Source organism: Acomys russatus, chromosome 29 (genome assembly GCF_903995435.1).
Source record: "Acomys russatus chromosome 29, mAcoRus1.1, whole genome shotgun sequence".
In the NCBI taxonomy this organism is placed as follows: domain Eukaryota; kingdom Metazoa; phylum Chordata; class Mammalia; order Rodentia; family Muridae; genus Acomys; species Acomys russatus.
The window spans coordinates 41,742,373-41,766,478 of NC_067165.1; the positions used below are offsets into that span (position 1 = coordinate 41,742,373).

The following is a 24,106-nucleotide window of genomic DNA, read 5'->3' on the forward strand; positions in this document are numbered from 1 at the left end:
CACGAGGGCTCTGTTATGTCCTGTAGCTTCCTACTTAAGGAAGCTTCCTTTTCCTTCCTTTTTGGAGGACTTTAATGGTCACTCTTCTAGAAGACAGGTGTTTTTGTTTGTTTTGTTTTTATTTTTTTGTTTTTTGAGATAGAGTTACTCTGTGAAGCCTTGACTATCCTGGACTCACTTTGTAGACCAGGCTGGCCTCGAACTCACAGTGATCTGCCTGGTTCTACCTCCCAAGTGCTGGGATTAAAAGCGTATGCCACCATCGCCCCGTGAGTTTATTGTTTTTAGCTGAGTACCCAAGACTGTTTATCACTAAAGAAGACTAATTTGACTGATGGGTTTGAGTTTGTACTGAACTAGAAAACAGGATAATTCTGGTAGTACATGGAGACTACCAGACACTGTCAACACATGACCAGCTGATTAGATTCAGTGTAGAGGATTGGTGTCCTAGCACTAAGAGAGAAGTTCTGTGCAGGCGACAGCATGTGGGCATCTTTTGTGAAAAGGACTAGACTCCAGGAGCTGTACACTTTTACATGTCAGTGTGATATAGATTGGCAGAATGTACACACATCACACAGCAGTGCAGACAGTGTGCTGGTTACTCTTAGAGGTGTGAGAAAACGTAGGCTGTTCATGGAAAGCACATGTCAGTGGGTGTTGGAGGCAGAGGTGAAGATGTAAGATCAGGTTGAGGTCTCAGAAGATCTTAGAGACTGGACTGGCTAAGACTTTTATGGGATAGGCAGTAGAGATCTTTTGAATCCAATTGAACTCTCTTATAAGCCATTGTTTCCGAAAACTCACTTGGTAATAGTATGCAGTGTAGAAAAGGCAATGCTAGTTGAAGGGCTAGGGCTGGCGTCCCTTTGTAAATGAGGAACAAGCCTGTAGAAATTGCTATTAATAATTACAATAAGGTGGATGTAGCTGCTCATGTCTGAAGTCTCAATACATGGAAGGCTCAAGCCGGAGGATTGTTTCTAGTTTGAGGCTCTAGAGTAAGACAGTCCCATGCCACCTCACAAGTATAACTTAACCAGAAGTAATTGTTAAAACAACAGTGTCACATTTAGATGGTGGCTGTGATTTCTAAAGATTTAGACCCCACCAGAAAGGATTCATAAGGAAGGAAGCCTTGGCTTTCTTGACATAATAAGCATGCACAATGAAAGGTAGCACCTGATACAGTAGGTAAAATCTTCAGAGCTGTAGAACTTACATCTTAAGGGGGAATCAATGGAGTGCCGACTGCCTACTTGTGAGACTTCAGTCTTAGACACGTTGTTTATGTATTTGGGAAACAGGGTTTATCTTGCAGGCTGGTGTTTTCTTGATTTACTCTAATTAATGTGATGTCAGTTAGACACTTTTATTTACTGTGGTACTTACTAACCAGGATTTGCTGAATGGATTTTAAACATTGACTGTTTTATGCCGGTTTTAATAAATTTTCTATAATAGCATTTGTGATGATCAGTATTGCTATTTTTCAGCATCCACTGAGGATTTAAGTAAATTCATTATTGGTGGAGTCCTTAGATGCTATCATCAGTGTAGATCGGAGAAGAGTCAGTAACATGATGGTAAACCTTCCGTAACATGATGGTAAACCTTCCTTGAGTCAGATGATACTGCATAAGGCTAATTGTATTGATTGTTCTTTAATGGTGCTTCTTGCTGCCAAAGTCATTCTTGCTGGATCCAGTTGGCAGAGCTCCCACACCCATGTGGAGCACCCATAAATTCTGCAGGCACACAGATCTAGTATAGTGTAATGAGAGAGTTGCTGGGAGAAAAAAAAATGATTATAGGGTTGGACACAATATCACTAATGTTCCTTGTCATGATGCACCAGATGTCTGTGCTAATAGACTATTTTTGTTATTTAGTTTCTATAGGAAAGCATTCTCTGCATCATGATTTAGCTTTCTCTGCATATGCAGGTACACGAACTAATTGGATTTAACTTTATATATTTTTAAGTTAACCTATTCATGTGAGTATCTGTGCTGAAGAGACAAAAATCTTTACTAGTCACCAAGAATCTTCTGGTTTGCATGTTTTCTAGCAAGAGAATTGTGTTCAGTGGTTGATGGAGAGAAATGGAGGCTGATGAAAAGCTAGGGTACCATGCCTAGGTTTTCCTTAGTGTGCTCAGGGACAACTCGGACTTTGATCACTCTATCCCCAGCTGATGGAAGTACAAACTAAATGGCAGCCTGGAAGAGGCTGGGTCTAAACAGCCACACTACTGCTGTTTATAAATCTACCTTGGTTTCCTCTGTCCTAGATGTAGCTCTGCCAGGTTGCATGTGGGCAAAACCTGTCCTCATTGCCAGGACATCAAAGCTGAGTTGGCACATTTAACTATTTAGGATTAACTTTGTAAAGTAATTATCTGTTTACTTAACAACAACAACAACACAGAGACAAGGTCTTGCTATACAATAGTCTTGGCTTGCCTTACATGTGAGGTCTTCCCGCCTCTACCCTTCTGAGTGCCACCAAAATTTAATGCTTAAATTTTAGCCCTGCCCTTTTTGTGTTTGAGATTTCTGAGTGGGCATAGGTAGGACAGTACTGTGGGTTAGGTGTGATGGTGTACACATTTTATTCCAGCAGTCAGGAAGCATAGGTAGGCAGATCTCTGTGAGTTCCAGACCAGCCTGGGCTAACATATATAGTGAGGCCCTGTATGAAGAAAAAACAAAAGCACAATCCTCTCATAGTGTTTGAGAAGCCCTGGAGATGGCACAGTGGATAACGTTGCTGCCACCAAGCCTGGAAGTTCAATTCCTGGGACCCACAGACTGGAAAGAGAGGACCAACTCCTGTCAGTTGTCTTGTCTCCATAGTGAGGCTTGGTGCCCACACGTGATAAATAGATAACAATTTCATAATAAATTTTAAAACAACGGTTTTTAGCTATTTTGTTTCAGCGTGCTCTCTCATCCTCGCCCCAATAAAAACTAGAAATAAACATTAGCGGGGCCATTGAGGGCTCCGTGGGTAAAAGGGAGCTTGCCAGCACGCCTGGTAACTTGAGCTCAGTCTCCTGAACCCATATCATGGAAGGGGAGAACCAATTTCTGCTACACACACACACACACACACACACACACACACACACACACACAGAGAGAGAGAGAGAGAGAGAGAGAGAGAGAGAGAGAGAGAGAGAGACTGACAGACAGACAGACAGACAAACACACCTAGGAAACGAATTATGGCTTAAGAAGTATCAGTTTCCTAAACTAATACTTTGATGTTCTGTCCAGTTGGGCTCTTTGTTCAACAAGGCTTTAGTGAACTTCATGAGATTGTGTGATAGTCTTGTATGCATGTGTATTTTTCTGCAAAGAAGATCTTGAACTTTTTACTATGGATTCTAACCAGTATATTTCAGAGATGTTGAAAATAAGTTAAGGTTAGGGATGTAAGCCCATCTAAGCCTAGAAGTGCAGCTGAAGCACCAGGAGACTGCTGGAGCCTACAGGGTCAAGATCAGCCCCAGCCAGCATAGCAAGAGCATGCCACACACACACTCCTTCTCTGCAGCTTTCTCTGTGGTTATTTGGAACTTCAAGTCAGCCAGCTGTTGGGTAAAGTCTGAGTGTTCACTTTCCTCCGGTGTTCTTTTTCCCCCGCCTCCCCAAGACAGGGTTTCTCTGTGTAGCCGAGGCTGCCCTAGACTGGGTTTGTAGACCAGACTGGCCTCAAACTCACAGTGATCCACCTGCTTCTGCCTCTGCCTCTGTCTCCGCATCCTGAGTGCTGAAGTTAAAGGCATGCGCCACCACCTCCTGGCATCCTCAGGCATTCTTGACACTTCGTTATAGTTCATTTTGTCCATTGAGATAGCACTAAGCTTCATGTCCTGAGTTGGTCTTTGAAACCCACATAGTGAAAGGAAAGAACTGACTCCAGCAAGTTCCCCCTGACTTTAGAATATTTCCTGTGGCTTCTATGCTATGGTTTTACTTTCTTTTTAAAATTCTCTGTGAACTTTTACTTAAATAGTTTTCTTTGTTTGTATTTTATTTTTTTCATGACAAAGTTTCTCTGTGAAGCCCTGACTGTCCTGGACTCCCTTTGTAGACCAGGCTAGCCTCAAACTCACAGAGATCTGCCTGCCTCTGCCTACCCTCTAATTTCTCCTAGATCCTCTTTCTGTCCTCCTTCCTTACAAGTACGAATACCTGTGAGGAACACCATAATCTGTGTTTAAAAAACAAACAAACCCAGACAGCAGACTGCACCCACTTTAACCCACCCCTAGAAAGCAGATCTCTGGGGCTCACTGGCCAGACGGCCTAGCTTACATGGTGAACTCCAGGCTATTAGAGCCTTTGTCTTAAAACCCCAAAACTGCTGAGTGTTGGTGGCATACACCTTTTAACCCCAGCGCTTGGGAGTCACAGGCAGAGGCAGGCAGATCTCTTGCATTCTGGGACAGCCTGGTCTATAGAGTGAATCCAGGACAGCCAGGGCTACAGAGAGGAAACCTTGTCTCAAAACAAACCCCCAAGACCAAGGCAGTTAATTAATAACAGCCAGTTTTTGTCCTCTGATTTCCACAGAAACACACCTTTGAACCTGTGTGTGTACACAGAATTTCAGCTTTGTGATTCTCTTGGAGTGAATCTCCTGTTTCCCACTAGACCCACCCCTCGCAGTTAAGGAGCAAGAGGCTAATGCACAGCCGCAGAGTGTGGCTTTGTGTGAGTCCCCTGTTCAGTGAGGGGCTGCTTAGGCCGAAGCATGTCTCCTTGTTTTAGGTTGTTATCTTCCCACTAACCCTGTGTGCTCTCCAGGACATAGAAGGGATGTTCTGAAGGATATGTTACTTTACCTGTTGCTGTGATAAACCCTCAAGAGTATCTTTTTTAGGTAAGGGAGAGTTAGTTTTGGCTCCCATGAGAGTGTAGTCCATTGTAGTTGGAAGTCTTGATGGCAGGAGCTTGAGGCATCTGGACACCTTGCATCCATGGCCAGGAAGCAATGAGTAGTAAATGTTGTGCTCATGTCTCTTTCCCTATTTGTGCATTCTAGGGCTGGAGCCCATGCTGTTGCCTACATTCAGAGTGATGTGTCACTCCAGTTAACATAATCTAGATAATCTCTCACAGACAACAGAGGCACGTGTCCTAGGTGATTCTGACAATCAGTGTTACCTGTTAGAGGTGCTCCTGCACACTGGTTATTTACCTATCACATTTACATAATTTTGTTTGTTTGTTCATTTAGTGGGACTGGGTTTCATTGGGGTACCCAGGCTGTTACTGAACTCTAGAGCTCAAGTCATCCTCCTGCCTCAGCTTCCCAATTAGTTTTGACTAGAAACATACAGCATCATAACTAGCTCACCATTTACTTTTTTTCTTTTCTTTCTTTCTTTTTTCTTTTCTTTTCTTTTGTTAGGCATACCATTTTATACATTGCAGCAGGAAAAAACCATTTAATTAAAAATATTACATATTATCTTTATTTAGGCGTATTAATCTGAGTGTATGTATTTGCATGTACACAGCGTGTCAGATCCCCTGACTGGAATTACAGGTGGGACATCTAATGTGGGTGCTGGGAACTGAGCTCCAGTTTCTTGACAACAAGCATTTTAACCCTGCTTCATCCCTCCAGTCCAAGAAACAAGAATGTTCTGTTAAAGCAGTGTGCAAGCCAGGTATGGTAGTACACACCTGTAATCCCAGCACTCGGGAGGCAGAGGCAGGCAGATCTCTGTGAGTTCAAGGCCAGCCTGGTCTACAAAGTGAGTCCAGGACAGCCAAGGCTACACAGAGAAACCCTGTCTCAAAAAACAAAACAAAACACAAAACGAAAGCAGCGTGCAGCAGCTCTCCCTGTAGCATGAGGCTGCTGTTGGGCCTTGTGTTGGTGTTGTCTTGTTTTGTTTCTCTAGAACTACTATTCTCAGCCATATTGCAGTGTGCTCAGCTTGGAGATAATTAGTTATTGGGATTACCTATGTAATGTGGAAATGTAGTGTTGATTTCTTAGATTACTTCTACTTGTCAGCAATATAGATCAGTCTGCTTTAGTCCTTTATTTTAGTTACTTGTTTAAAGTGAACTGGGGAAGCATTGATTTGTCCTTTTTTTAAAGGCAGTGGCAGTAGATTTCACTTACTTGACTATTTTTAGAGACAGTGTTTAAAGAAGGCCTGTGGAAATAAAGATTTCCCAGGACAGCTTTCCGCTGATTGATAGTTACAGAGCCTGTCAACTAGGTGACACAAACTCTTCTTGAAGTCTTTGTGTAATGAGTTTAATAGAATTTCTAGAAGCATTTCTAGAGTTGTACTTCACAGAAATGGGGGTTCTGGCCTGCTAGTGGTGGCGCATGCCTTTGATCCCAGCACTTGGGAGGCAGAGGCAGGCTGATCTCTGTGAGTTTGAGGCCAGCCTGGTCTATAGAGTGAGTCCAGGACAATCAGGGCTACACAGAGAAACTCTGTCTCTTAAAAACAAAACAAGCAATAGCAACAGAAAGAAATAGGGATTCTGGACAGTGATGGGAGAGTTTGTGTGATGAGTTCTTGGGAGCCGGATGCTTTTACTCCACAGCCCTGTTTTTGTTTTTGTTTTTGTTTTGTTTTGTTTTTTGTTTTTTTTTCTTTTTTCAAAGCAAGTTTGTAAATGGTGAGTAAGCTCCATTTGTCCTTTCGGGAAAGGTAAAGAAAGAACCCGATTCTGTGAGGAAGAGATATGCACAAGGCCAGGATTCTCTAGAAATGGATGAAGCAAGACAAAGAATCCTAGGCTACAATTGGAGAAATCGTGTGTCACCAAGGTGCCCTGATTAAATTCTTGATGTTGTCACTGAGCTGTAAGGCTGAAGATAAATACACACTCTTTCCATTGAAAACAAAAATTGGTACCTGCTCCTGGATGGGCTGTGTTGTTCAGGGCTCACTCAGGGTGCTTCGTTGTGTGAGGCTTGCCTGCACTAGTGGTTTGTCTACGACATAGCGAGATTTGTGAGGCACTGTGCATTAAAAGCAGACAGGAGGCCGAGAATGCCTTTGGATTCTTCCACTTCACAGTGCTCTCAAACAGATTTGTGATTTTCTTTTGCCTAAATGTCTCTGTATATTCTTTAAGTTATTGGTTGGGCACACACTATCTCTACCCCTTAACTATCTTTGTTTTCTTTTGCAGCTATTGATGCCTAGCTAATAAATGATTTCAATGATAGCCTTTGCAAACACCACATTCATTGGCCATAACTTATCACCATGCAACACCGTTTAAGCTGTGCGTAACTGTAGAAGGTCAGACTGGTTAGACGTTGGCACAGGCCTGTGTCCCCAGGTGCTTGGGTGCCTGGGTTAGAAGGACTGAAAGTTCAAGGCCTGGCCCGCTAACTAAGTGAGGGACGCTGTAGTAAGAAGGAATCCAAGGGCTGAAGAGTAGAGCCTTCATGGGTGTGCTTCCTTGCCGCTATGGGGCTATAGCCGGCTTGCCAGACAGCAGAGCAACTGCATCTACTCTGGGAAGTTAGACAGCTTCTCTGTAAAAGGAGATAGAATAGCTTCAGTGTTTCAGAACACTGTGATGATCATAGTTTTTGATAGTGGAGGCAGAACTGTTTCTGATGGCCTTTTGGTTTTAACCCTCCAAAGGCAAGGCTAAGTTAGAGACATTGCCACCAGAATCATGAGGTGAGGACAAGCCAGAACAGAAACAACAGTTGACTACCTCAGACAGCTGCTCAAATCCTAAAACCTTTTCTCTACTGTAGATCAGAGCTAGTTGAGTGAGAAGGTAGATTCATGCGGGAAAGCAGAAAGAGAAAGAAATTGAAATCTGTGTACCACAGAGCAGTGGCAATGCTTGCTTGCATGACGTCTTGCCTGCTGGGTGTGCAGCTGCTACAGGGAGGCTGTTGTGTGGGGGGGAGTGGAGGTTTTCCTGGAGAAGGTGACCTTAGTTGGCTTTGTGTGACCAGTGGAATGGAGTGAGCACTGTAACTTGTAACATTGCCGGGCCTATACCTAGCTGGTGTCTGTGCTGCCCACACTGGAGGGTTGGGGATGCCCTTGGGCCTGCCTGTCTCCCTTGGTGGGTAGAGAAGTGCCTTGGCTTCTCTTCTACGCTGCCTTCCCACGTGGCCTCTGTTGTTGCCCTGCTCCTCTCCTCTGCCAGTGTACTATGAATTACTTGTTTTCACTGCCAGCTTGGTTTAGAATTTGAATGCATTTTTGGTTGATAGAGTCAACGGAAGGCACGGGTGATTGTTCTAGGTGAAAGATTGCAGAAGGTTGGTTCCTGTACATTTTCTCCTACTCATTTAGATCACATGTTTTAACATTTCAGCTTGTTTTGCTAGACTATTCTAATTGTGATGGAGTTCTTGTGAGCATATTATTGTAACAGGAGACACATTCCCATTTACAGAGGAACGAGAGCAACACACTTAGTGGTCTTGTTCACTACTTGGATGAAGTGACACTTCTCCTGATCCCTCTTAAGGAAATAGGATTACCCTTGTGGTGTCAGAGCAAGAAATTGAGTTTTCTAGAAGAGGACCTGGAATATTTTTCATTCCATTGTCATCTTGTTTGGGTAAACAAGTTTTTGAAAAGTAAACAGTTGCCTTTGAAAGTTGAAATGTCAGATTAAAAGTGTACTCTGCTATGAACTGAATGGTTAACTACTTGTTATTTTAACTACTGATAGACATGCTAGGAGGTAGGTGAAAGCCAGTTCACTTCCCTTTTTAACTGACTCATGCCTCAGGCACCTGCCATTCCCAGTAAAACATGTAGTCTTTAGGATTGCTGAGGGTGACTCTTTCTCTGTGGGCCTTGGGTCCTTGAGCCCTCTCAGCGCTGAACACCAGCACTGTTTGCATGGTGTGTCACGCAGCATCATCAGTGCTGAAGGTTTCTTCCTTCCCAGTGCTAGGGATTAATCCCAGGATTTGTGCGGGCTGGACAAGTACCTTTCTGGTTCTCTCACAGGGAGGTAAAATAAACGCCAGTGTAGCTCTCTAGGTCCTTGTCATACTGCTTTACACCTGACAGACTGATTTAGGATGTTTTGTACCTGGGTCAGCTCTTTTCCAGGCCAGTCTTCAAAGGCACTTGTGAGAGAGAGGCTTGTCTAGTCTCCGCCGCTAGAGAGAGAGAGAACTGGCTGTCGTATTTGTGCAGTTGTTCAGTAATGGTTACTCGCGTTACCTGTATTTTGATTTTTTGAGACAGGGTTTCTCTGTGTAGCCTTGGCTGTCCTGGACTTGCTTTGTAGACCAGGCTGGCCTCGAACTCACAGCGATCTGCCTGCCCCTGCCTCCCGAGTACTGGGATTAAAGGTGTGCGCCACTACACCTGGCCTCACATTACCTGTTGATGTATGCCTTTTCTTTATTCTTTCTGAACTTTCTCCTTCATAATTTTCAAAACTGATTTTATATTTATGTGGTTTTTGTTTGCATGCATGCATGTATGTTTATGGACCATCAGAAGAGATCATCAGATCTGCTGATGCTGGAGTTACGGACGGTTCTGAGCTACCGTGTGGGTGCTGGGGATTGAACCTGGGTGCTCTGGGAGAACAGCCAGTGCTCCTAAAGGCTGATCACCATTCCAGTTTCTCTTCCTCCTTTTTGGAATCAAAATTTTACAATATAATGCAGGCTACTTTTGAACTTGCAGTCCCAAGTCACTTCCCCAATGCTGGAGTAAACTCATGCAGCACTTCACTTTGCCTGCTCTGACAGGTTTTTAAAAAATTATTGTTTTATGTATATGGTTGTTATGTGTGCATGTTATGTCTGTGTAGCACATGTGTTTCTGGGTATCGGAACCCCTGGAACTGGAGTTAGATATGGTTGTGAGCCAACATGTAGGTACTGGGGCTCCAGCCCAAGCCTCCTTTGAGAGCAGCTTGTGCTCTAAGCCACTGAGTCATCGCTCCAGTCCTGACAGGCTTTCTCTCTAAAGGGCCAAATAGTAAATGTTTTCAGTTTCTGTCTTCACTTGGTAGCTGTTCACTTTGTCATAGATGTTCCATACACTCATGCTCAACTGTGTGTCTTTGTCCAGAAAATACTGGGAAAGTTTGCAGATGCCCAGGGGGAGGTGGGACCTCAGTCTGCAAGCCCCTGAGCTAATATAAACTTGATGATTTCCTGGAGTTTGCTTTCTTCTCTCCATGCTCATGCTGCTGTAAGGATTGAGTTGTGGTTTGCACAGTTAGTAGAGAATTGGTATAGTTTGTTTCCTGTATTGTCCTGAGCTGGTGAGTTCTCACACCTGCTCCTACCCCAGTGCTCGTATCTCTGTCTCTAGCTCCTGCCCCTTTAAGTGCTTGTGTGCAGTGAGCAAGCAGATAGGTGAAATGATCCTTACAAGAAACCACTGCCAATGACCCTTGAACATGCTTTTGCTTTGTTTTGTTTTTAATAATACCTTTTATTGCTGGGAACAGTTTAGTGTGTGCTGTTAGGTTTTTTTTTTCCCCCTTTCTGAATCAGCTTATATCAATAGAGAAATATGAAAGGCTTAATATGCAAAGAATAATATCTAAATAAAGATAATTTCTCTTGTTTGTTTGTTTTTTTAATGTCCCAACAAAATATTTATTGTAGCTGAAGAGTCTTTACCTGCCTTTAATGAAAGGTGGGCCTTTTGGTTTAATCTATAATTTAGCAAACAGTTACTGATTTGAGAAATACCTAAGCCTTTTTTGTCAGATGGAGTGTCTCACACCTATTTAGGTGAAGAAGATTTGCTTAAAGTAGTCCATGGTAGTAGATGACTTGGGGTTGTTTGTTTGTTTGCTTGTTTGTTTGTTTGTTTTGAATCAGACAGCTGTTTGATAGCATGTGGAGTTTGTTTGTTTGTTTTGTGTTGTGTTGTTTTTGTGTTATTTATTTATTTATATTATTATTTTTTTAACCAGACAGCTATTTGATAGCACGTATTTGTTTCCTGGGAAGTGAAGATGGCTCCATGCCATTATGTATTTACTATTAAAGAATGTCCAGACAGTGGCTTTTGGTTTTATTATTTTTATAAATCTTATTTATATTAGAACACAATAGATTGTAATTAACCGTGACACAATTTTCCAGTTTCTAAGAAATACTACTACTTTTCTTTTTTTTTTTTTTTTTTTTTTTTTTTTTTTTTTTTTTTTTTTTTTGTTTTTCGACACAGGGTTTCTCTGTGTAGCCTTAACTGTCTTGGACTTCCTTTGTAGACCAGGCTGGCCTGGAACTCACAGTGATCCACCTGCCCCTGCTGGGATTAAAGGCGGGCGTAATACTACTTATTGACAGATTTATCTAGAACCAGGATAGTATTTCATACTTTAAGAGTTTTGTTCTAAGTGTTACTAGTTTCTTAATTGAATCACTGCATTGCTGGCTACATTGTTGAGAGAAGCTCTAAGCCCAGTCTTATAGCTTGCCACTGGAATTTGAGGCCAGCCCGGGCAATATAAGAGGCCCCATCTAGAAACAAAGAAATAAAAAGTTAAAAAAAAAAAAAAAAGTCACTTGCCGTTTCTGTCTTTCCATTTCCTTTTAAAAAACGCTTGCTGGCCGTATAACATGTGCCAGACTCTCACTGCAGCCACTCCGTCTGCCTTTGGCTTCCACAGCTGACTGTGGTGTTTTGTTGAGCTGTCTACTCAGCGGCACACAGACTTCATACCATTTGTGAGTCCACATCTCTAGTTTACATTGTGTTTTTGTTTGTTTGTTTGTTTACATTGTGTTTTATATGTGGTTGTGATGACATAATTTCAGTTCACTGAGAACTAGATTGTTCTTGGAAAAAGGGGACCCAGCTGGCGTGTCGTACCCCCCCCCCCCCCCCCCCCCCCCACCCCCCCCATTCTTTCTAATTCTGTCCTGGTTAGTTTTGCTACTGAGACAAGCTGTTTAATCTGTTAGGGCATTGGTTTTCATAGTTGTCAAATCAAGATAACACTCACCCCACTTACTTCTCAGGGTGACTCTCATGTGAAAATAAAGCTCTGTGATGCTGTGTTTTGAACACTTCACAGTGATAAATAATATAAGCTTGTGGTTTTTAGGGTTGCTTCTGTTCTTACATAAAATAAGGCATGCTTTTGTGGGAATAGGTTGACCCAGAAGGCCCTTGGCTCAGGCTCCTGCTCTCTGCTCGGTCTTCTGTGAGGTGGTTTCTTTTGGAAGGTCCCGTGACAATCGGGCACTCTAGTTATAGATGCAGCACACCCAATTTTTTAGGCAACTATTATTCAAGTGTGGCTCACAGATTGTACTGTCATCAGTCCACCATGACATAATGACACAGAAATGCAGAGTGACTGATTAGAAACTTTTAAAGCAGATGATAGTCCTGCAGTGTTTTAATCGCACTTTGTAAACACGTTTCTCTACAGTGCACTCATAGTAGACATTAGCTCTCCACAGACAATGGCTAAAGGCGGGGGCCACAGGCCAGAGCTTTTCAGGAGCTTGGCTGACACCAGGGTGGATGTGGGTTGTTGAATGTTGATTTTGGCTCTTCCACAGTCCTAGAGGAGCTCTGCTACTGGGGAAAATGATAGCTGAATAGGGAAATGGCACTGCATGCTATGATTGGACCATTCAGCACAGAGCTAGATCTATAAACATAGCTCTGCACCCAAATAATAATGACCCCAGGAGTTACAGCTATTTCTGCAATTAGAGAAATTTTATCTTAGGGCTAGAGAGATGGCTCAGCAGTTAAGAGCACTGGCAGCTCTTCTAGAAGAACCTGGTTCAATTTCTAGCACCAACGTGGCAGCTCACAACTGTCTATAACTTTAGTTACAGGAGATCTGATGCCCTCACACAGACATACATGTATGAAACACTAGTGCACATAAAAATAAGTGTCATTAAAAAAAAACTCACACGAAGAACGTGCAGAAATTACAAAAAGCAGATTACAGCTAGATAAGAGACTGTATGGCTTTGTTTGTAGAAATCAACATGTTCAACAGATCTTGTATACTATTTTAATGACTTAGAACTAAAATTTTGAGCGAAATTATAGTTTATTTTCATTAGCTAATCTGAATTATTTTAATGCAGGTAAGTTGTGGAAAGATGACTTTAAAAAGGTTTGAGATTACATGAGCCTCTTGTAGTCTTGCATATAGAGTGAAAATCATTGAGGTTGATTTTAAAGACAGCCTCATGAGAATGAACTGGCACCGGGTATCGTGTCTCATGCTTAAAGCTCCAGCCCTCAGGAGATGGCGTTCAGTGCCAGCCTAGGCTACATTGTGAGACCTTGTCTCAAAAATAAAAACAGAACAACAACAACAACAATCCCAAAACAAGGGTAAGGCCTAGTGCTGAACCACACAGTTAAGGAACATTTAAGTTAGCACCAGCATCTTTTATCTGCTGCACACAGGGCCTCTGTGGCATCTGGTCTCCAGCTGAAATCTGTGAGGCCTGAAGCTCGCCTTTGCCCTGCTGGGGCTGTTGTTGAAGCTGTGTGCCCCTTTCCTGCATTCTTTGGTCAGCCGACCTCAAGCTGATGCTTCCCTGAGGCCTATCACAGGTGAAGGTGTTGCCAGGGTTTGCTCCTCTTTGTCTTTTTCTTAATGTCTACATCTCTGTGTTAACAGATGCAAACGCACAGGTAAGCATTTGTGTAGTTCATGAATCATTACTATGTACAGCTGTCTCCCAGGCCCAGTAAGACTTTACAGGCTGCCTGTTCCCTTGTGATGGCAGCGCTTTCTTCTCCACAGATTGCCCGGTTTAGAGCAATATTTCTTTTCTCTCTCTCTTTTTAACTGTCTCACTTTTGGTGCGACTCTGTAGACACTAGGTTTTCTTTGTCTATAATATGTCTTCCAAATCTATCAAGTCATTCCCTTCTTCCTTTTGTTTTCATTGTTGATAGCCAAGGCATTTGACCAGGAAAATCTTGTGCCATCTGAATTTTATTGTTTGCATGATGCCTCCATCCTCTGCATTTCCTCTATGTTAGTAGCTGGATCCAGATGTTGTATAGTCTTAGATCTGATCTGCCTGAGCGAATTATAGTTATTGCATTAGTCAGTAGTGTTCTGTTGCTATGAAGAGATACCATAACCACAGCAATTATTATTATTATTATTATTTTTTTTTTTTGAGACAGGGTTTCTCTGTGTAGCCTAGGCTGTCCTGGATTCCTTTTGCATGAATGCTGTGACCTGTAATTTCAGGGCCAATCTGAAGTACGCCTTAGGGTCATGATGCTTCTTCTCGCTCCAGTCCACAGAGCTGTGTCTGACTTCAGCTGGATTCAGTCCTTAATGTCACATTCCCTGTGCTGCTTCCACGTCCTCCCAGGAGTTTATTCTGTCCTTGCTTGTGTGCAGGGTTCATGTACACAGCTGTGTGCATTTGGTTCTGCTGTCAGCAGGAGTTTATTTTGACTTACTTTTGATCTATTTTTACGTGAGGAATGTCTGCTAGCAATGCTGTCCCTGGAGCCGTCCTCTCAATATACCCAGTGTGTTAGTTTTTATTGAAATGCCTTTTTATTTAGCCTAAGGACCACAAATACTAACTCCTAAATCTTAATGTTCTATCTGTCACAGCTGCCAGCATAAAACACGAGGGAGGAGCTAGGTACAAAACACAAGGCAGAGTCAGACAAAGGAATACCTTATCTGTTCACCATAGCTGTCCACACGCAACAGCCCCGCCCACAGAACGGTTTTGTCAGGATTGGGTTTTTACAAGAGCCCTTCCTAATCCTGTTTTCTTAAGTAGATGCCTAGGGTAGTGTATGACTAATGAGTGGTGGGGCTGTGCGGTGGCCAGCACTGACCCCTTGGCAACAGGTTTATATTAGAGCTTTGAGTTTCCTGATAGCTACAGAGCATCCAAAACAGGAAAGCTTAAAATAGGTTAACTCTCCAGGAAAATTTACACTGAGCCAAGAGAACAACTGCATCAGTGGATGGGCTTGAGAGAACCTATTTTTTTTTAAAATATATTCATTTAATGTAATATTCCATTAAACAATAAGGGCCTGAATTTTTCAGCTTTCAAATATGTACATAGTCCATTGTAAATGCCACAGCAGTTTAAGATATATTCATAGGATAATTCTTACTTGTTTTGTATAAACATATCAAGTATTATAATGTAAGGAAATGATACTTTCCAATATAGATTATATCCACACAAAATACTGCTAACTTGCCAAGGCAAGACATTTTGGCCCCAGCAATAGCTAGGAACAAAATGTTGCTGCTGTCACCCTCTGGGTCTTAGGATGCATTTGGGCCCCAAGTTAGAAGCCTCTAACTGTGTAGACGTTGTGTAGTGCTCTGCGGGACAGGCAGAAGGAAAGGCAGAGCCTCTTTTCTAGAGCTTGATTGAAAATGAGCTGCCAGATAGTGACTGCTGCTGTGCCATGGATTCCATTCCTCACTGCCAGGTGACAGCTTTCTCTTGACATGAACAGTGGAGCTAGATAGTGATTTCCCAAGCTTCTCTCCTGGTTGTTTCTCCCCTCATATTATAGACTATGAGTGCCTGTCAGGTAAGTGGTGCTTGTGTTAAGTCTTAATCACCGGGAGTTGGCTTTCAGTGCTTTCTTTTGGAAAAAGAAGACACAGAGGATCAGGGACACTATGTTTAGAATCCTTGTTTGACACTAGTAGGTGGGCATCTTGGCTGTGTGTTGTGTAGCTCTGGGAAGTGTCAGAACAGCAGCACAAACCCAGAGTGCTAGAGCTCTGCGCTTGATGGTGCTTTGATTTGGAGGCTCTAAGCAAGGGTCTCAAGGTAGGTTTCTTTGTTCTCAGGATTAGGAAATGCATAGCTCCTGCACTATTCCCTTAGATTATGGGCATTTACAAAAGGCAGGGACTCTTTCAGGGCTGAGACTTGACTTCTTGGTTAATGGCCTTGGAAAAACTCTCCTTTTACACGTATTTATTATTTTTCATACAAAAGATCCTTTATTGTTTTGTATTTTAACACAAGGGGCAGATGTCTCTAGCTTTGAACTGGGCTTTGCTGTGTGTCCTGTCTGCTCAGTGTTCTTTCAACTCAGGCAGCTCTCTTTGTTAAAAGGCCAACCCCCTTGGTGAGATGTTCTGGGAAAGAGACCCCTTGATATTTGAAAGGTGAGAAATCTATTTAAACCATGTGATGGCTTCCAACAGCCCTACTGCTGGTTTCTGCTTGTTTTAATATAAGTGATAGATGCTCTGGCTGGCTGTGTTCAGTAATTGGATGTGAACTCTGTAATGTAAGTGACATTTCATGGCAAATGTGAGGGCCCTGTGGATGACATTCAGTTTCAGTGTTGCCTGCCTTCCGGTTTAAAGGTAGAAAACCACAATGGAATTTAATTATTGGAGCATATATCCAAAGATTACTTCAATCCATTTGTAATAACCTTAGCTGTTAGGTAACTGCTTGGTTATTGTGCGTGACAGTGAGCATGCGATTTATAATGCCAGCATGTGCAGTGCAGGCATAGAAATGCTAATCAGGCTGTGTGTAAAGGGGACAGCCATCAATACTTTGTCAGCAGTTTGCCACTATATAGTCCACTTGGAAAGACATAATCTGTAATCAAAGTGGAGTTTGTAGAGATAGCAAACATAGACAGAAAAGTGTTATGATAAAAATAATGCTACTTGTTTGTTTTCGGGAAGGTTTCAATTATGCCTTATTAGTGACGTCCCTGTCCCCAAGTGTTCATACCGCCTGCCTGGAAGGGACAGTGTGAACAGGCTTGGCAACTTGGATTTCCTTTCAGAGCTTAGCTGTAAGGCAGCTTTGAGTAATATAACATGCCTTACTCTGTACAAGAATTTTACATCCCATCGTTGAAGGCACCATGCTCTTCCTTTACACAGACGATCTGAGCATTTTAGAGTGGCGGGTTTCTAAAGTAATGGGGCATGGATGGAAACAAAGGTGTATGTAGCTTTCTTTTTTCTTTTTGTTTTGATTTGCTTGTTTTTTCATGACAGGGTTAGTCTGTGTCACCTTGATTGTCCTGGACTTGCTTTGTAGACCATGCTGGCCTCAAACTTACAGAGATCCGCCTGCCCCAACCTTGCCCACTGCTGGGATTACAGGTGTGTGGCACAGAACCTAGCTGTGTGTGCCTGTCTTGTACAATCACCTGAGAATGTGTTGCATTTTTAGATGCTTTGAGTGTAGGGTTCGGGTGCATGTCTTGGAGACCAGAGGTCAGGGTTGGGTGTCTTTATCACTCCAGCGTATTTTTTTCAGCGAGACTAGCTGACAGGCCATCTCTGGGATCCTCCTGTCTACATGTTTCCATCACTGGCATTGTAGGCACATGCTATCGAACATGGCTCTTTACCGTGGTTCTGAGGAACCAAACTCAGGTTCAGGTTAATGGCCTGGTAGACATTGTCATCTACTGAAAGAAACAGCAGAAACACAGTGGAAAAGAGAGAACAAAGTTCTGTGGTTGATGCAAAACAGCCTGTTTTGGGTTTTTGTTGTTGTTGTTGTTGTTTTTTTAAACTTAATTTTGGTGGCTCATGAGCTAACTCAGCAGGCAAAGGCACTCAGTATCAACCCTGAGTGCAGTTTAGTCTGCAGGGTTCACATGGTAGGAGGAGAGCACCAACTCCCACAAGTTGTCTCTTGGTCCCCCTCTTATGCACCATTACACACATGCTAAAAATTCCAAAGTTGGCTTTGAGTAGAGACTATGTGTTCACATGTCCTAAAAGGTATACTGACATCATCATCCTATTCTAGGACTCTGTTTGCCCCAATTGTTTTTCCTTAAACCCTCAGCTCATGTAGGTAGCTGTTGTCCGTGTGGTCCTGTGCTGTTATTTAGAAGTGTCTCAGTGTAGTATGTAAATGAACAGAAAAGCCGTAAGATGGACACACCACACTAGTCCTGATCAGCAAACATTTCCTTCTCTTCCACTCATACCCTTCCCCTTTTGTCTTTAAGCACATTGTGTAATTCTAGCTGGCCTGGGGCTCACTAGACCAGCCTGACTTTGAACTCAGAGTTCCACCTGCCTGTGCCTTCTGAGTGCTGAGATTAATGGCATGCACCACTACTCTTGGCTCATTCCCTATTTTTGGAACTACATGTCTGCATGATATTTTATTATTTAGATATTTTATGGCTTAATTAGTACCTTCTTCCTTCCTCTTTCACCTTCCTCCTCTCTATTTTTGAGACAGTCGTATGTATCAGGGATAGTAGCCCAGAATAACTATGGATATCAGATTTTTATATTTATTTTGTGTATGTGCAAACATTTTTAGAGGGACAGGAGAACTGGGATAGCCATTTAAGAATGCTTGCTGCTCTTGCAGAGGACCTGCAGTTCCTGGCACTCAATGTCAGATGACCCCAGTTTCATCTTAAAACGGCCTCTGGGCAATACATACAGATAGTGTACCTACACACATTCAGGCAAGCACTCATACACATAAAATAAAATATATTTTAAAATACTTTTAGAATAAATTGCAGTTAAGCAGGTGATGAGTGTACTTGTTATTTTGATAACTGTTAGCCAGGTTTCCCCCACAAGGCTCTGGGCACAGTGCGTGGCTCTGGAAGTGAGGGTCTACTTCTCTAGCACAATCTGGTGGCTTGGCCAATGTGGACCTCTCAACCTAAATAGCATTGTTTCATTTGGGTTGCTTTATTTGTTTTCTTAGAGTTTCACATTATAAAGGAGTTATTTTACCAAGACCAGTGTGTGAGAGGGGGCTGAAGAGAATTGTGTAGCTGACCATGTAAGCCAGAAGAGGGCATCAGATTCCCAGGGTGGGTGCTGTGAAACAAACTCAGGGTTCTGGGAGAGCGGGCAGCAAGTGCTTTCTAACTGCTGCGTCTCTCCAGCCCTTACAGTTTACACTTCAGTTTCTGGCTTATTATTGAGAGTAGCTTTGGAATAGAGTATGAATTATGATTAGAGCTTCACTTTTCCTCATAGGACTTCTCAATAATCTTGACAGCATCTAAATAGCTGGGCCATCTTTATCATTCATACATTTATCCTTAAAATCACACACCACTTTACCACATAGCTACATCCCCAGCCCCTACATGTCACTTATCTACCTATTTTAAGTGTGACTGTTTTTCAAAATCAGTTTTAATAATCATTGTCTGTTTATTTTTTGTTTTTGAGACAAGGTTTCTCTGTATAGCCTTGCCTATCCTAGGCTCACTTTGTAGACCAGGCTGTCCTCAAAACTCAGGGAGATGCACCTGTCTCTGCCTCCCAAGTGTTGGGATTAAAGGTGTGCACCACCACGTCCCAGCACTTTTGCTGTGTAATCTTTAGTTTCCATACACATCTCCTCAACTCCACAGGCTTTGAAGGCTGCACTGTCTTTGTGAACAGTTTCTTGGTTGTCGGTACATATTGCTTCCTCGTCGTCATCTAGCTGAGTCCTGCTGGCGAGGTCTCTATTGGTCTTTACTTTGATTGCTTACTTGCTTTTCCCTTGGGTCTGCCGCTCCACCAAGTCACAAGGTCACGTCTTTGCAGGTTAGCCCTGGTCAGTGTTGCAGTTTGTCCTGATTTGTGCCTTTCTTCTGCAGTAGTGGGCGTTCAGATAACCACATCACTGAGAATAGAGGCCATTGTGCAGTAGTTACAGAATATGGAGCAGTAGTTCAATTTGACTGCTTGTCATTTTCTAAGCGTCCTATTCACACAAACACCCCTTTGTTGTTGCTGCTGTTTTTCGATACAGGGTTTCTGGACTTGTTTTGTAGATCAGGCTAGCCTCAAACTCACAGAGATCCTACCTCTGCCTCCCAAATGCTGGAATTCAAGGTGTGTGCCCCCATGTCCAGCCAAGAGTCATGTCCCTAACAACTCCACAGATGTACATTCTTTCAGGTTCACATGGGATATTCACCACAGTGAGTGTGTTAGGTCTTAGTTTCAGGGAGAGAGGTGGCCTTTGAGAGACTTCTTGAACAACCCGAGCCTAACTAAGCCAACAAGAGTAAGACAGCTACATTTGGTTGTGCAGTGTTCTGGAGAGCTTGTTGTGACAGATGTATTCAGCAGTTTGCCCTTTGCCTATAATGTTGCCATCTACAAAGTTCTTGCTTGAAGCATGTGCAGTTGAGTTATGCACGGCCTTTAATCCCAGCATTTAGGAGACAGTGGTAGGCAGATTGCTGTGAGATTGAGGACAGCCTGGTCTACAAAGCGAGTTCAAGACAGCTAAGGCTACACAGAGAAACCCTGTCTCAAAAGGGGGGGGGCCTGGAGAAATGGCTTAGCGGTTAAGAGCGCTGTTTGCTCTTCCAGAGGTCCTGAGTTCAATTCCCAGCACCCACATAGTGGCTCATGACTATCTATAATGTAATCTAGAGCCCTCTTCTGGCATACAGGTGTATATGCAGGCAGAACACTGTATACATAATAAATAAATAAATAAATAAATCTTATAGGGGGGGCACAATTATCTCATCATTGTTTGAAATCATTTATGATTCTGTGTGAGCTCCGTTCCTGTGCTGCACAGGACCGTGGTTTAAATGCCTGGACAGCAGTATTCACTAAGGGTTATTTAACATCCTCCTCTGTCCACTTTTGAAGTAGCCAAAGTCTCAATATACTTTTCTTTCGTCCTTAAGAACTTAGGAGAAATCTACTGAATATAATATCCACAGAGATTAAACAGCAATGTAAGAGCCAGGCATGGAGGCACACACCTTTAATCCTAGCACCCAGGAGGCAGAGGTAGGTGGATCTCTATGAGTTCGAGGCCAGCCTTGTCTACAAAGTGAGTCCAGGACAGTCAAGGTTACACAGAGAAACCCTGTCTTGCAATACCAAAGGAAACAAAACAAAACACAAAACCAGCAAGGCAAATGTGTTGCTTTCCTGGGGTTATATATGCTTACTGAATGACAGGTTTAATTGCTCCTGACTTTTCCTTAGTCTCCAAGCACTTAGTGGTTTTCTGAATGATGGGTTCAAGAGGGGTTCAGGAGTTGCCTGCTGCAACTTCTGTGGAACTTCCCCCAGCAGGTAGATGTGCCTGTGTTTGGTGGGTCCTCCAGCTCTATGGGATTCCACCTCTTTTACCTTCATTTCTGTGTGAATGTAAGATGGTGGGAAAGCCTTTGCTCCCTAGTGTTTTTTCTTTCCTTCAGCGATGCTGCCCAGGGCGCTTCTGCCCTGGAAGTCTCCTTTTGGTTTGGTATTAGTGAAGGACATAAATATCTCTGAGGTGTATATTAGTGTCCAGTTGTATCATTAGTGAATAGTGAGCATGCTGCTGGAAGCAGTTCATCTGCTTCTGGAATTCTTAGTTACGAAGCCCACACCTCCACAGCATCGAGCCAGAGAAAAGTGAAGCGCGTGGCCATGTGGCTGGTTGTCTTCCTCTGTATAACAGTGGTAGTAATGAAGGGTTACCGAGAGGTAAACATTACTCAGCTTCTGTATGAATGGACCCAATCTCCACAGCTTAGTGAAGGAGGGACATGGGTTCTATGTGAAAAGTTGAGGCTGGAAGTCATTTGCACACAGTCAGCTTAGTGCATTGTAAACCAGGACTCAAGACAGGCAGTGTAGCTTGAGCTGCATGATCCTGAATTTAATTTTTTGGCTTTAATTTTCTGTGATTTTAAGCAAGTCATTGACTTACGAGAAGTAGAAATCAGAGGAGGCCTTCTTGTATTTAATTTTCAGCAACCTGCAATGTGGTGTGGCCTTTGACCTGAGAGTTCCTGCTGCAGCAGTGTCCTCCAAAGAAGACATTGTAACCCTTAGGATGGGGTCACTAGGTAAAGCCAGTGAACAGACACACTATAGGTCCATTTTGTCTCCCAGGTCTGATCTCTTAGGCATCTAATTATAAACATATGAAGAGACCCTACAAATTAATTGGCCTTCCCATTCCTTCACTCTTTTACCCCCTTCACTTTTCAAGGGCCCTATGAGGCTGCTAGGCTAACTAATGGCTATAGGCGGAACTGCAGTCTTTTATTACAGTTTTAGTCCAGTACTCTGTAATAGCTCTCTGCATTCCTTTATAGATTGCCAAACTGCTGGCCTACTTAGAAGCACGCTACCATTTGCAGATGCGCACATATGTTTACAATTTTTGTCTACCTTTGTTGTGCTGTATCTGTGGAAGAATGAGCTTAAGCGTTTTTGACACAATACTGCCGCCCTCTGGCCATTGGACAGTACTGCGTCAGGAGCTCCAGCAGCCCTATTGTGAGTTGCAGGTCCACTTATAAGTAAGCCAGAGCAGGTTTTTATTCTGTTTTGTCATATGGAGTCAATGGACACACTTTGGTCAGTTGGTAACTAGTGATTAGAAATAGCAGGTCTAATTAGTGGTTCCCAGAGTCTTTCTGATGCAGTTTGGGTTTGCAAGCATCTTTTGAGTGTTGCAGAAGTGTGCGGGTGTTTAGATATTGGAGCACAGTTGCTGGGGCTGCTGGCTGCCCTGGGAAGCACTCATTAGTGTGAGCCTGAAAGAATGTGCTGGAGGTGAGTGCCACCACTCACACCGAATTCTTCTTCAGGGAGAATGGCTCCTGTGTCTCTCACAGGGCTCCTGACAGACGATGGAGCTCTTCTTTAAATATTCACCTTGTTTCAGATTCTGTCTTTACATTCTTTCACCAGTTCTTTCAGTAATTCTTGCTTTACAGGACAAAGAACACTTCAGAATCTTAGAATGTTAGAGTCGCGCGTGCATGGATAGTGATGGCGTTGAGAGTTCAGGACGGCAGGCTTTCCTGTTGATTGTGCCCTCTAGTCTAGCTTGTGACATTCTGGCTTTGGTTTCTGTTTTTTGTTTTGAAACCCTAAATAAAGCAAATAAAAATCTTTTAGGTCTGTGTTTTTTAATTTACTCTGACTTCATTTTGTCTACACACAGAGAGTTAGCAATGCTGAGAGATGTTTTTACTGCCACAACTTGGGGAGGGTACAACATCCAAAATGGCAGGTGGAATTATCTGGCTATGTGTCAGTGGTACAGAGGTGAGAAAGCTTGTAATTGTGTGTCTTATTTCAGTGAGTTCAAGCTGGGCACCCCAACAGGCCCAGGGCTTCTATTTTTCCTTACTGGCGATGCTGTCTTGGTCCTGCTTTTTATTCTCTCACCTTGGGTTGAACTGGAGTGACACATATTTTTCTGCCATCTTGGTAGATTAAGCCTATGCACGCAAGGTGTATGCGTGGTGTGCTCACAGGCTCTGTTCTTCACATCTTTTATCTGCATATGCCATGTGGGGCATCATACCTCTCAGTACCCGTGTATGTGGTCAGCGGTGGGTTAGAGGACCCCAGTAGTCCTGGGAATTCACTGCAGGTCAGATGGCAGCCAGGATCCAGCCTCCTCTCTTCAGGATGAGCTGGAGGCTCTGTGCTGCACACTGGTCTCCCACTCGGTCTGTCTGTATTTCTTTCTGGTCTCTGCCTTTGCTTAGAAAGAGTCCACTGAGGTTTTCCCCATCTTCCCACAAGTTACACATTTCTTTCATCATCTCCCGCAGGGAGTAACTGCTCCTTTCTTTAAACACTCACATTCAGCACTTTTTCTGTGAACTTTCTCATCCTGTTTGTTGTCAATTTTTCTTCTGTAGAATATACACTACAAACTCATTTTTCCTGTTAAACTTTGCAGTGAAAAAGTATGAATGAGTTAAAAAACTAAGGCCTACACAGTATGACTAGCCTTTGTATGCATAGTCTGTTTAGTGTAAGCCAATAGTGATGCCCTGGTTTTGTAGGCATGCCTGTTTAATAGTTGATGCAAAGTAAGAGTCATGGTGCTTATGATGTTTACTGTGAGGTAGCACTCCACATTCTGAGTTTGTTGAGATTTATGGCAGTTCTTTCCCTGCCCTTGCTGGTCCTGTAGTGCAGAATATATTTCTTCCTTTATTAAAGCAAGGTAGGTTTTCCTTTACTAATACAGATCCCTGACATGCTTCAGAGTTCAGCTGTCCTCTTTACAAACAGGAGAACATTTCTGAGCTTTGGCCACTGCACTTGTGGCCAGTGAGCCTATGCGAAGAGATGGAAACTTCCAAGAGGGACAGTACTACCTTTACCTTCTTCTGTCTCCATGGTTGAAGCTCTTT

The 24,106-nt window shown here is 43.0% G+C and overlaps 1 protein-coding gene across 3 annotated transcripts in view; it reads left to right on the forward strand.

Annotated features, from left to right (window-relative positions):
• The window catches only part of Rere (arginine-glutamic acid dipeptide repeats), a 329,541-nt gene that overhangs the window by 157,684 nt on the left and 147,751 nt on the right, over positions 1-24,106 (forward strand). The gene's annotated exons all lie outside the window — the stretch shown is intronic.